We start from the raw sequence: 12,907 nt of genomic DNA, 5'->3' as shown, positions 1-12,907 counted from the left end.
TAAACTTTATTGACAGCCCTCGTGCCATGTTGAGTGGTAAACATCTATTTTTATTTTTTAATAAATTATTATTTCATGCCTTGTCTCCACGTCTTCCATATGTGCTCCTGTTCACTACCTGCCCTGGTGCAATGGGACACACCCCAGCAGCAGCCCTCCGTGTGTATACCCTCACACCCCCGAAGGGACCAGGGGCCAGGCCTTCCCTCACATCTTCCACACACTGCAAATATCAGACACATTGACTCTTCGATGGGGCACTAGCTGAAAAAATGCTAATGGCACCTGCTTAGGACTTAAGAGGCCTAAACATGAGCCTTGTCATCCATTGTCGGGCATAGAGGAGGGGGTTGGTGCCTGGGTCCCTTTGAAGTGGGGGCTCAGAGCACATTACTTGCCCTATTGAGCCCCCTCATTCTGGACCCTGATGTTGGAGGCTTTGTGGAGGGATCGGCACCTGAATGAGCGGGATGTCACCACCAACTCATAGACCCACTCAGGCACTCATGCACTCAATCAAAGACTCACTCAGACACTGATGCACCCACTCACAGACCCACTCAGACAATCATTCACCCAATCAGAGATTTACTCAGACACTTACATTCTCACTCAGACCTTCTCACACACTCACGCACCCACTCAGAGACTTACACACCCACTCACTGGCCTACTCAGACACTCACACCCCCACTCATTCATGCACCCACTTGCAGACCCATTCAGACACTCATGCACCTACTCACAGACTCACTCAGACACTGATGCACACACTCACAGACCCACTCAGAGTGTCATACACACACTCACAGACCCACACAGGCACTCATGCACCCACTCACAGACCCACTCAGACACTGATGCATGCATTCACAGACCCATTCAGTCTTATGCACCCACTCACAGACCCACTTAAAGACTCAAGAACCCCGCTTACACACCCACTTAGACTCTCACACACCCACTCACAGACCTAGTCAGATATTCATGCACCCACTCACAGACCTACTTAGAGACTCACACACCCACTCACACATTCACACACCCACTCACAGACCCACTCAGACACTCATGCACCCACTCACACACCCACTCAGAGACTGACACACCCACTCACTCATCAGTGATGTCATCTGAGATGTCATCAGTGATGTCACTGACCATGTCATGAGTAATGTAATATGTGAGGTCATGGGCAGGGCATTGTGGAGGCATAAGTTATAGTTAGCTCAGGTAACTATAACTGCTGAATTTCACTGGTTTTGTATGAGTGAAATCTGAGCCTAAATCTAATGTCTCTGTAACGTTTTTTTTGGTTCAGGGAACATACATATATATGCATATATATTGGATGGACATAGCTTTGGGGTGGGGAAGAGTTTCTAGAGTTTAGGGATGGATGGAGTTTAGGGGTGGACTTTTTCAAGGTTCAAGGATGGGTGGAGTTTAGAGCTGGTGAGGTGTTTTTTAGAGTTTAGGAATTGGTTGAGTTTAGGAGTGGAGAGTCTTTTTAGGGTTCTGGGATGGGTGGAGTTTTGGGGTGGTGAGTGGTAAGATAAATAGATGACTAGGCAGATACCTCTGTGGAGCTAACAGCAAAATAAATCATACAGGTAGAAGGGGTAAGAGGGAGCGTTGCACAGAGCTTACAGCAGCACAAGTCATACGAGTGAGCTTCCTGCAGGGCTAAGGCAACACAAGACGTACCGGCAAAGTTAGTAGGAGGGAACAGGGCCGGCTTTAGCGCTGATGGCGCCCGGTGCGACAATCATTTTTGGCGCCCCCACATCCCATGACCACCTTCTCTGATGCTCTCACTATCACTGGGCAATAGTGCCACGTATATATCCAATCATAAGTTATTGCTAAACGCAGCACCCCCCCTTGAGGTCAGCGCCCCCTCCACAGGTCAGGGCCCAGTGCAGCCGCACCAGTTGCACTGCCCTAAAGCCGGCCCTGAGAGGGAGCTCACTGCACAGCTTACAGTAAGACACATCTCATACACAGGGGTGAAACTGAGTTCCCCATGTAGCTTACAGTAACTCAATGCACAGCTTACAGTAAGACAGGTCTCGGGCACAGGAGTAAGGCGGAGCTCACTTCAGGGCTTACAGTAAGACAAGTCACATGCAAGGGTGAAGCAGAGCTCACTGCACAGTTTACAATAACACAAGGGTGAAATGGAGCTCACTTCAGAATTTACGGTCAATCAAGTCACACGCATGTGTCAAACAGGGCTCACTGCACAGCTTACAGTAAGACATGTTTCATACACAGGGGTGAAACTAAGCTCACCATGTGGCCTACAGTAAAAGTCATCCACACAGGAGTGAAACTCATTGTGCAGTTTACAGAAAGACAAGTCTTATAGACGGGGATTAAATTGAACTCACTTCAGAGCTTACAGTGAGACAAGTCACACACGCAGGGGTGGAACGGAGCTTACTGCATAGCTCTCACTACTACAAGTCTCATGCACAATGGTGAAACAGCTCAATTCAGAGCTTACAGTAAGACAAGTCACACACAAGGGTGAAACAGAGCTCACTTCAGAGCTTACAGCAAGACGAGTCACACACAAGGGTGAAACAGAGCTCTCTTCAGAGCTGACAGTAAGAGTCATGCACACTGGAGTGACACTCAATGCACAGCTTACAGTAAGAGTCATGCACACAGGAGTGACACTCGATGCGCTGCTTACAGTAAGACAAGTCATACACAAGGGTGAAACAGAGCTCACTTCAGAGCTTACAGCAAGACAAGTCACACACAAGGGTGAAACAGAGCTCTCTTCAGAGCTTACAGTAAGAGTCATGCACACAGGAGTGACACTCAATGCACAGCTTACAGTAAGAGTCATGCACACAGGAGTGACACTCGATGCGCAGCTTACAGTAAGACAAGTCATACACAAGGGTGAAACAGAGCTCACTTCAGAGCTTACAGCAAGACAAGTCACACACAAGGGTGAAACAGAGCTCACTTCAGAGCTTACAGCAAGACAAGTCACACACAAGGGTGAAACAGAGCTCACTTCAGAGCTTACAGCAAGACGAGTCACACACAAGGGTGAAACAGAGCTCTCTTCAGAGCTTACAGTAAGAGTCATGCACACAGGAGTGACACTCAATGCACAGTTTACAGTAAGAGTCATGCACACAGGAGCGAAACTCAATGCGCTGCTTACAGTAAGAGTCATGCACACAGGAGTGACACTCGATGCGCAGCTTACAGTAAGAGTCATGCACACAGGAGCGAATCTCACTGCACAGCTTACAGTAAGAGTCAGGCACGCAGGAGTGACATTCAATGCACAGCTTACAGTAAGAGTCATGCACACAGGAGTGACACTCAATGCGCAGCTTACAGTAAGAGTCATGCACACAGGAGTGACACTCGATTCGCAGCTTACAGTAAGAGTCATGCACACAGGAGTGACACTCGATGCGCAGCTTACAGTAAGACAAGTCATACACAAGGGTGAAACAGAGCTCACTTCAGAGCTTACAGCAAGACAAGTCACACACAAGGGTGAAACAGAGCTCACTTCAGAGCTTACAGCAAGACGAGTCACACACAAGGGTGAAACAGAGCTCTCTTCAGAGCTTACAGTAAGAGTCATGCACACAGTAGTGACACTCAATGCACAGCTTACAGTAAGAGTCATGCACACAGGAGTGACACTCGATGCGCAGCTTACAGTAAGACAAGTCATACACAAGGGTGAAACAGAGCTCACTTCAGAGCTTACAGCAAGACAAGTCACACACAAGGGTGAAACAGAGCTCACTTCAGAGCTTACAGCAAGACAAGTCACACACAAGGGTGAAACAGAGCTCACTTCAGAGCTTACAGCAAGACGAGTCACACACAAGGGTGAAACAGAGCTCTCTTCAGAGCTTACAGTAAGAGTCATGCACACAGGAGTGACACTCAATGCACAGCTTACAGTAAGAGTCATGCACACAGGAGCGAAACTCAATGTGCTGCTTACAGTAAGAGTCATGCACACAGGAGTGACACTCGATGCGCAGCTTACAGTAAGAGTCATGCACACAGGAGCGAATCTCACTGCACAGCTTACAGTAAGAGTCAGGCACGCAGGAGTGACATTCAATGCACAGCTTACAGTAAGAGTCATGCACACAGGAGTGACACTCAATGCGCAGCTTACAGTAAGAGTCATGCACACAGGAGTGACACTCGATGCGCAGCTTACAGTAAGAGTCATGCACACAGGAGCGAAAGTCACTGCACAGCTTACAGTAAGAGTCATGCACACCGGAGTGACACTCAATGCGCAGCTTACAGTAAGAGCCAGGCACACAGGAGTGACACTCGATGCTTAGTTTACAGTAAGAGTCATGCACACAGGAGTGACACTCAATGCACAGCTTACAGTAAGACAAGTCACACACAAGGGTGAAAGAGAGCTCACTTCAGAGCTTACAGCAAGACGAGTCACACACAAGGGTGAAACGGAGCTCTCTTCAGAGCTTAGAGTCATGCACACAGGAGTGACACTCAATGCGCAGCTTACAGTAAGAGTCAGGCACACAGGAGTGACACTAGATGCGCAGCTTACAGAAAGAGTCAGGCACACAGGAGTGACACTCGATGCACAGTTTACAGTAAGAGTCATGCACACAGGAGTGACACTCAATGCACAGCTTACAGTAAGACAAGTCACACACAAGGGTGAAACAGAGCTCACTTCAGAGCTTACAGTTAGAGTCTTGCACACAGGACTGACACTCAATGCGCAGCTTACAGTAAGAGTCAGGCACACAGGAGTGACACTAGATGCGCAGCTTACAGAAAGAGTCAGGCACAGAGGAGTGACACTCGATGCGCAGCTTACAGTTAGAGTCATGCACACAGGAGCGACACTCGATGCGCAGCTTACAGTAAGAGTCAGGCACACAGGAGCGACACTCGATGCGCAGTTTACAATAAGAGTCAGGCACACAGGAGCAAAACTCGATGCGCAGCTTACAGTAAGAGTCAGGCACACAGGAGCGACACTCGATGCGCAGCTTACAGTAAGAGTCAGGCACACAGGAGCGGCACTCGATGCGCAGCTTACAGTAAGAGTCAGGCACACAGGAATGACACTTGATGCGCAGCTTACAGTAAGAGTAAGGCACACAGGAGCGAAACTCGATGCGCAGCTTACATTAAGAGTCATGCACAGCTTACAGTAAGAGTCATGCACACAGGAGTGAAACTCACTGCACAGCTTACAGTAAGAGTCATGAACACAGGAGCGACACTCGATGCGCAGCTTACAGTAAGAGTTCGGCACACAGGAGTGACACTCGATGCGCAGCTTACAGTAAGAGTCAGGCACACAGGAGTGAAACTCACTGCACAGCTTACAGTAAGAATCATGAACACAGGAGCGACACTCGATGCGCAGCTTACAGTAAGAGTCAGGCACCCAGGAGTGACACTCGATGCGCAGCTTACAGTAAGAGTCAGGCACACAGGAGTGACACTCGATGCGATGCGCAGCTTACAGTAAGAGTCATGCGCACAGGAGTGACACTCACTGCATAGCTTACAGTAAGAGTAATGCGCACAGGAGTGAAACTCAATGCGCAGCTTACAGTAAGAGTCAGGCGCACAGGAGTGACACTCAATGCGCAGCTTACAGTAAGAGTCATGCACACAGGAGTGACACTCACTGTGCAGCTTACAGTAAGAGTCATGCGCACAGGAGTGAAACTCACTGCGCAGCTTACAGTAAGAGTCAGTCACGCAGGAGTGACACTCAATGCGCAGCTTACAGTAAGAGTCAGGCGCACAGGAGTGATACTCACTGTGCAGCTTACAGTAAGAGTCATGCGCACAGGAGTGACACTCACTGCACAGCTTACAGTAAGAGTCATGCACACAGGAGTGAAACTCACGGCACAGCTTACAGTAGGAGTCATGCACACAGGAGTGAAACTCACGGTACAGTTTACAGTAGGAGTCATGCACACAGGAGTGAAGCTCACTGCACAGTTTACAGTAACACAAGCCTTGTACACAGTGGTGAGAGGGAGTTCCCTTCAGAGCTTATAGAAGGAGAAGCCAAACACACGGGTGAAATGGAGCTCACTGCACAGCTTATAATAACACAACTCTTATACAGAGGGGTGAAACTGAGCTCACTTCGGACCTTACAGTAAGACATATTACACACAGGGTGAAAAGGAACTCATTGCACAGCTTACAGTAACACAAGTCTCGTCCACAGGGGTGAAACGGAGCTCACATCGGAGCTTATAGTATGACAAGTCACTCACACAGGTGAAACAGAGCTCATTGCACAGCTTAGAGTAACATAAATCTCGTGCACAGGGGTCAAACGGAGCTCCTTTTGGAGCTTAGAGTAAGAAAAGTCACACACGGGGTGAAAAGGAACTCACAGCACAGCTTTCAGTAAGACTAGCCTCACAGAAGGATGAAAGAAAGCTCTCTTCAGAGCATAAGACAAGTCACACATACAGGTGAAATGGAGCTCACCGCACAGCTTACAGTAAGACAAGTCTCATACACAGGGGTGAAATGGAGCTCACATTGGAGCTTACCAAAGTGAGCTCCATTTCACCCCTGTGTAAAAGTCATGCGCACAGGAGTGAAAGGAAGCTCACCGCACAGCTTACAGTAAGACAAGCCATATGGGCAGAGGAGTTAAAAGGGAGGCTCCTGCAGGGCTAATGGCAATACAACATGCACAGGCAAAGGCAGTAATAGGGAGCTAACTGCACAGTTTATAGTAAAACAAGTCTCTGATACAAGGGTGAAGCGGAGCTCACTTCAGAGTTTAGATTAAGACAAGTCACGCACAAGGGTGAAACGGAGCTCACTGCGCAGTTTATAGCACGACAAATCACACTGACACAGGGTTGACAAGGAGCTCTGTTTAGAGCTCGGAGTAACGGTGAAAGAGAGCTCCCTGAACAGCCTATAGCAGTAGAACTCATATAGACACTGGGATGAGGGGTCTCCCCACAGAGTTTACAGAAACTCAAATCGTACACACCGGGATAAGAGGGAACTCCCCAGAGAGCTCAGAGTGACTCATCATATAAAGGCACAGGGGTTACCAGAAGCTCCCTGCAGGGTTCATTGACTAGTAGACAAGTTATACTCACACAGGGGTGAGGGGGGCTTCCTTCAGAGATTACAGTGACACAAAATGTACAGGTGCAAAGGCAAGAGGGAGCTCTCTGGAGAGAGCACGGTAACACATGCCAATAGGCGAGAAGGAATCGCTGTGCACCTTCCTGTGACACATTCTACAGGCACAGGGGTCAACCCCTGTCATGCAAACAATGGCGAGAGGGAGCTCCCTGGAGAGATACGGTAACATAAGTCATACACTCAGGGGTGAGAGGGAGCTCCCTGCAGAGATTACAGTAACACAAGTCATACACTCAGGGGTGAGAGGGAGCTCCCTGAAGAGATTACAGTAACACAAGTCATACACTCAGGGGTGAGAGGGAGCTCCCTGAAGAGATTACAGTGACACAAGTCATACACTCAGGGGTGAGAGGGAGCTCCCTGGAGAGATACGGTAACACAAGTCATACACTCAGGGGTGAGAGGGAGCTCCCTGGAGAGATACGGTAACACAAGTCATACACTCAGGGGTGAGAGGGAGCTCCCTGAAGAGATTACAGTAACACAAGTCATACACTCAGGGGTGAGGGAGCTCCCTGAAGAGATTACAGTAACACAAGTCATACCCTCAGGGGTGAGAGGGAGCTCCCTGAAGAGATTACAGTAACACAAGTCATACCCTCAGGGGTGAGAGGGAGCTCCCTGAAGAGATTACAGTAACACAAGTCATACACACAGGGGTGAGAGGGAGCTCCCTGCGGAGATTACAGTAACACAAGTCATACACACAGGGGTGAGAGGGAGCTCCCTGCAGAGATGACAGTAACACAAGTCATACCCTCAGGGGTGAGAGTGAGCTCCCTGTAGAGATGACAGTAACACAGGTCATACACACAGGGGTGACAGGGAGCTCCCTGAAGAGAATACAGTAACACAAGTCATACACTCAAGGGTGCGAGGGAGCTCCCTGAAGAGACTACAGTAACACAAGTCATACACTCAGGGGTGAGAGGGAGCTCCCTGAAGAGACTACAGTAACACAAGTCATACACCCAGGGGTGAGAGGGAGCTCCCTGCAGAGATGACAGTAACACAAGTCATACACACAGGGGTGAGAGGGAGCTCCCTACGGAGAATACACTTACACAAGTCATACACTCAGGGGTGAGAGGGAGCTACCTGCGGAGAATACACTTACACAAGTCATACACACAGGGGTGAGAGGGAGCTCCCTGGAGAGATTACATTAACAGAAGTCATACACACAGGGATGAGAGGGAGCTCCCTGCGGAGATTACAGTAACACAAGTCATACACTCAGGGGTGAGAGGGAGCTCCCTGCAGAGATGACAGTAACACAAGTCATACACACAGGGGTGAGAGGGAGCTCCCTACGGAGAATACACTTACACAAGTCATACACACAGGGGTGAGAGGGAGCTCCCTGGAGAGATTACAGTAACACAAGTCATACACACAGGGATGAGAGGGAGCTCCCTGCGGAGATTACAGTAACACAAGTCATACACTCAGGGGTGAGAGGGAGCTCCCTGCAGAGATGACAGTAACACAAGTCATACACTCAGGTGTGAGAGAGAGCTACCTGCGGAGAATACACTTACACAAGTCATACACACAGGGGTGAGAGGGAGCTCCCTGGAGAGATTACAGTAACACAAGTCATACACACAGGGATGAGAGGGAGCTCCCTGCGGGGATTACAGTAACACAAGTCATACACTCAGGGGTGAGAGGGAGCTACCTGCGGAGAATACACGTACACAAGTCATACACACAGGGGTGAGAGGGAGCTCCCTGCTGAGATTACAGTAGCACAAGTCATACAGACGGGGATGAGAGGGATATCCGTGTGGTGATTACAGTAACACAAGTCATACACACAGGGGTCAGAGGGAGCCCGCTGCAGAGATTACAGTAACACAAATCATGCACCTAGAGGTGAGAGGGAGCTCCCTGTGGAGATTTCAGTAACACAAGTCATACACACAGTTGTGAGAGGGAGCTACCTGCGGAGAATACACTTACACAAGTCATACACACAGGGGTGAGAGGGAGCTCCCTGCAGAGATTACAGTTACACTTGTCATAGACACAGGGATGAGAGGGAGCTCCCTGCAGAGATTACAGTAACACAAGTCATACACACAGGGGTGAGAGGGAGCTCCCTCTTGAGATTACAGTAACACAAGTCATACTGACAGGGGTGAGAGGGATATCCGTGCGGAGATTACAGTAACACAAGTCAAACACTCAGTGGTGAGAGGGAGCTCCCTGCGGAGATTACAGTAACACAAGTCATAGACACAGGGGTGAGAGAGAGCTCGCCGCAGAGATTACCCTTACACAAGTCATACACACAGGGGTGAGAGGGAGCTCGCTGCAGAGATTACCCTTACACAAGTCATACACACAGGGGTGAGAGGGAGCTCGCTGCAGAGATTACCCTTACACAAGTCATACACACAAGGGTGAGAGGGAGCTCATTGCAGAGATTACCCTTACACAAGTCATACACACAGGGGTGAGAGGGATCTCCCTACAGAGATTCCAGTAACAGAAGTCATACACACAGGGGTGAGAGGGATATCCGTGCGGTGTTTACTGTAACACAAGTCATACACACAGGGGTGAGAGGGGGCTACCTGCAGAGATTACAGTAACAAAAATCATACACACAGGGGTGAGAGGGAGCTCCCTGCGGAGATTACACTTACACAAGTCATACACACAGGGATGAGAGTGAGCTCCCTGCGGGGATTACAGTAACACAAGTCATGCACACAGAGGTGAGAGGGAGCTCCCTGCAGAGATGACAGTAACACAAGGCATACAGACAGGGGTGAGAGGGATATCCATTCGGTGATTACAGTAACACAAGTCATACACACAGGGGTGAGAGGGAGCTCCCTGCAGAGATGACAATAACACATGGCATACAGACAGGGGTGAGAGGGAGCTCCCTGAAGAGATGGAAGTAACACAAGGCATACAGAGAGGGGTGAGAAGGATATCCATTCGGTGATTACAGTAACACAAGTCATACACACAGGGGTGAGAGGGAGCTCCCTGCAGAGATGACAGTAACACAAGTCATACACACAGGGGTGAGAGGGAGCTCCCTGCGGAGATTACATTTATACAAGTCATACACACAGGGATGAGAGTGAGCTCCCTGCGGGGAGTACAGTGACACAAGTCATGCACACAGAGGTGAGAGGGAGCTCCCTGCAGAGATGACAGTAACACAAGTCATACACACAGGGGTGAGAGGGAGCTCCCTACGGAGAATACACTTACACAAGTCATACACTCAGGGGTGAGAGGGAGCTACCTGCGGAGAATACACTTACACAAGTCATACACACAGGGGTGAGAGGGAGCTCCCTGGAGAGATTACATTAACACAAGTCATACACACAGGGATGAGAGGGAGCTCCCTGCGGAGATTACAGTAACACAAGTCATACACTCAGGGGTGAGAGGGAGCTCCCTGCAGAGATAACGGTAACACAAGTCATACACTCAGGGGTGAGAGGGAGCTCCCTGCGGAGATTACAGTAACACAAGTCATACACACAGGGGTGAGAGGGAGCTCCCTGCGGAGATGACAGTAACACAAGTCATACACTCAGGGGTGAGAGGGAGCTCCGTGAGAGGGAGCTCCCTGCGGAGATTACAGTAACACAAGTCATACACTCAGGGGTGAGAGGGAGCTCCCTGCGGAGATTACAGTAACACATGTCATACACACAGGGGTGAGAGGGAGCTCCCTGCGGAGATTACAGTAACATAAGTCATACACACAGGGGTGAGAGGGAGCTCCCTGCGGGGATTACAGTAACACAAGTCATACACACAGGGGTGAGAGGGAGCTCCCTGCGGAGATTACAGTAACACAAGTCATACACTCAGGGGTGAGAGGGAGCTCCCTGCGGAGATTACAGTAACACAAGTCATACACTCAGGGGTGAGAGGGAGCTCCCTGCGGAGATTACAGTAACACAAGTCATACACTCAGGGGTGAGAGGGAGCTCCCTGCGGAGATTACAGTAACACAAGTCATACACTCAGGGGTGAGAGGGAGCTCCCTGCGGAGATTACAGTAACACAAGTCATACACACAGGGGTGAGAGGGAGCTCCCTGCGGAGATTACAGTAACACAAGTCATACACTCAGGGGTGAGAGGGAGCTCCCTGCGGAGATTACAGTAACACAAGTCATACACTCAGGGGTGAGAGGGAGCTCCCTGCGGAGATTACAGTAACACAAGTCATACACACAGGGGTGAGAGGGAGCTCCCTGCGGGGATTACAGTAACACAAGTCATACACACAGGGGTGAGAGGGAGCTCCCTGCGGAGATTACAGTAACACAAGTCATACACTCAGGGGTGAGAGGGAGCTCCCTGCGGAGATTACAGTAACACAAGTCATACACTCAGGGGTGAGAGGGAGCTCCCTGCGGAGATTACAGTAACACGAGTCATACACACAGGGGTGAGAGGGAGCTCCCTGCGGGGATTACAGTAACACAAGTCATACACACAGGGGTGAGAGGGAGCTCCCTGAAGAGATTACAGTAACACAAGTCATACACTCAGGGGTGAGAGGGAGCTCCCTGCGGAGATTACAGTAACACAAGTCAAACAGACAGGGGTGAGAGGGAGCTCCCTGCAGAGATTACAGTAACACAAGTCATACACACAGGGGTGAGAGGGAGCTCCCTGCGGAGATTACAGTAACACAAGTCATACACTCAGGGGTGAGAGGGAGCTCCCTGCAGAGATTACAGTAACACAAGTCATACACTCAGGGGTGAGAGGGAGCTCCCTGCGGAGATTACAGTAACACAAGTCATACACACAGGGGTGAGAGGGAGCTCCCTGCGGAGATTACAGTAACACAAGACATACACTCCGGTGTGAGAGGGAGCTCCCTGAAGAGATTACGGTAACACATGTCATAGACACAGGGATGAGAGGGAGCTCCCTGCGGAGATTACAGTAACACAAGTCAAACAGACAGGGGTGAGAGGGAGCTCCCTGCAGAGATTACAGTAACACAAGTCATACACCCAGGGGTGAGAGGGGGCTCCCTGCGGGGATTACAGTAACACAAGTCATACACACAGGGGTGAGAGGGAGCTCCCTGCAGAGAATGCACTTACACAAGTCATTCATTCGAGGGTGAGAGGGAAATCCGTGCGGAGCTCACACTAACAGATTGCACACGGGCAGAGGTGAAAGGGAGCTCTCTCCGCAGTTTATAGTAAGAGATGCTTTCTTCAGGTGACACCCTCCCACTCCTCGCACCGTGCGTCTCCTGCCCCCAGCATACACCCCCCCTCCCCCCCGCCCGATGCCCCCACTCTGGTCCCACCTGCAGATGGAGATCCCTGCAGGCTGAGCTCTGCTGCGTGTGCCTGGGTGTCTCCAGAGTCCAAAGGCGCCAGAGTGCTGCTGTCACAGACACCTTCTCTGAGGTCTGACCCTCCCACACCCCACACAGTCCCTCCTCTCCCCACCCACAGCTCCTGGCGGTGTCCAGGGCCGCTCTGCTGGCTGCTGCTCCTCTCCGGAGCGGGGGCAGGACCTCCTGAGCTGGAGCTCTTCCGACGAGCTCCCTCCTCCTGGCGGTATGGAGGGGGCCTGCACTCTGGAGCAAAATGTCTCTCTTGACGGCTCCCGGTCACTGCTGTTAGCAGCAGCCAAAGCGCCTCTTCACCCCCCCCCCCCCCCCAGGCGCTGTAGAGGGGGCCTGGACTCTGGAGCAA

General features: G+C 50.5%; 1 protein-coding gene across 1 annotated transcript in view; it reads right to left on the bottom strand.

The window, feature by feature from the left end:
• LOC146783029 (uncharacterized) overlaps positions 1-12,593 on the bottom strand; it is a 197,592-nt gene extending 184,999 nt beyond the window's left edge. Inside the window, exon 1 of the mRNA XM_085639492.1 lies at positions 12,514-12,593. The gene's annotated coding sequence lies outside the window, so the exon portion shown is untranslated. The remainder of the gene's footprint in view (positions 1-12,513) is intronic.
• Between the last annotated feature and the right edge of the window lie 314 nt (positions 12,594-12,907).

The sequence above is a fragment of the Triturus cristatus genome, chromosome 12 (genome assembly GCF_964204655.1).
Source record: "Triturus cristatus chromosome 12, aTriCri1.1, whole genome shotgun sequence".
Lineage (NCBI taxonomy): Eukaryota > Metazoa > Chordata > Amphibia > Caudata > Salamandridae > Triturus > Triturus cristatus.
This window is presented reverse-complemented; position numbering and strand designations above follow the sequence as displayed.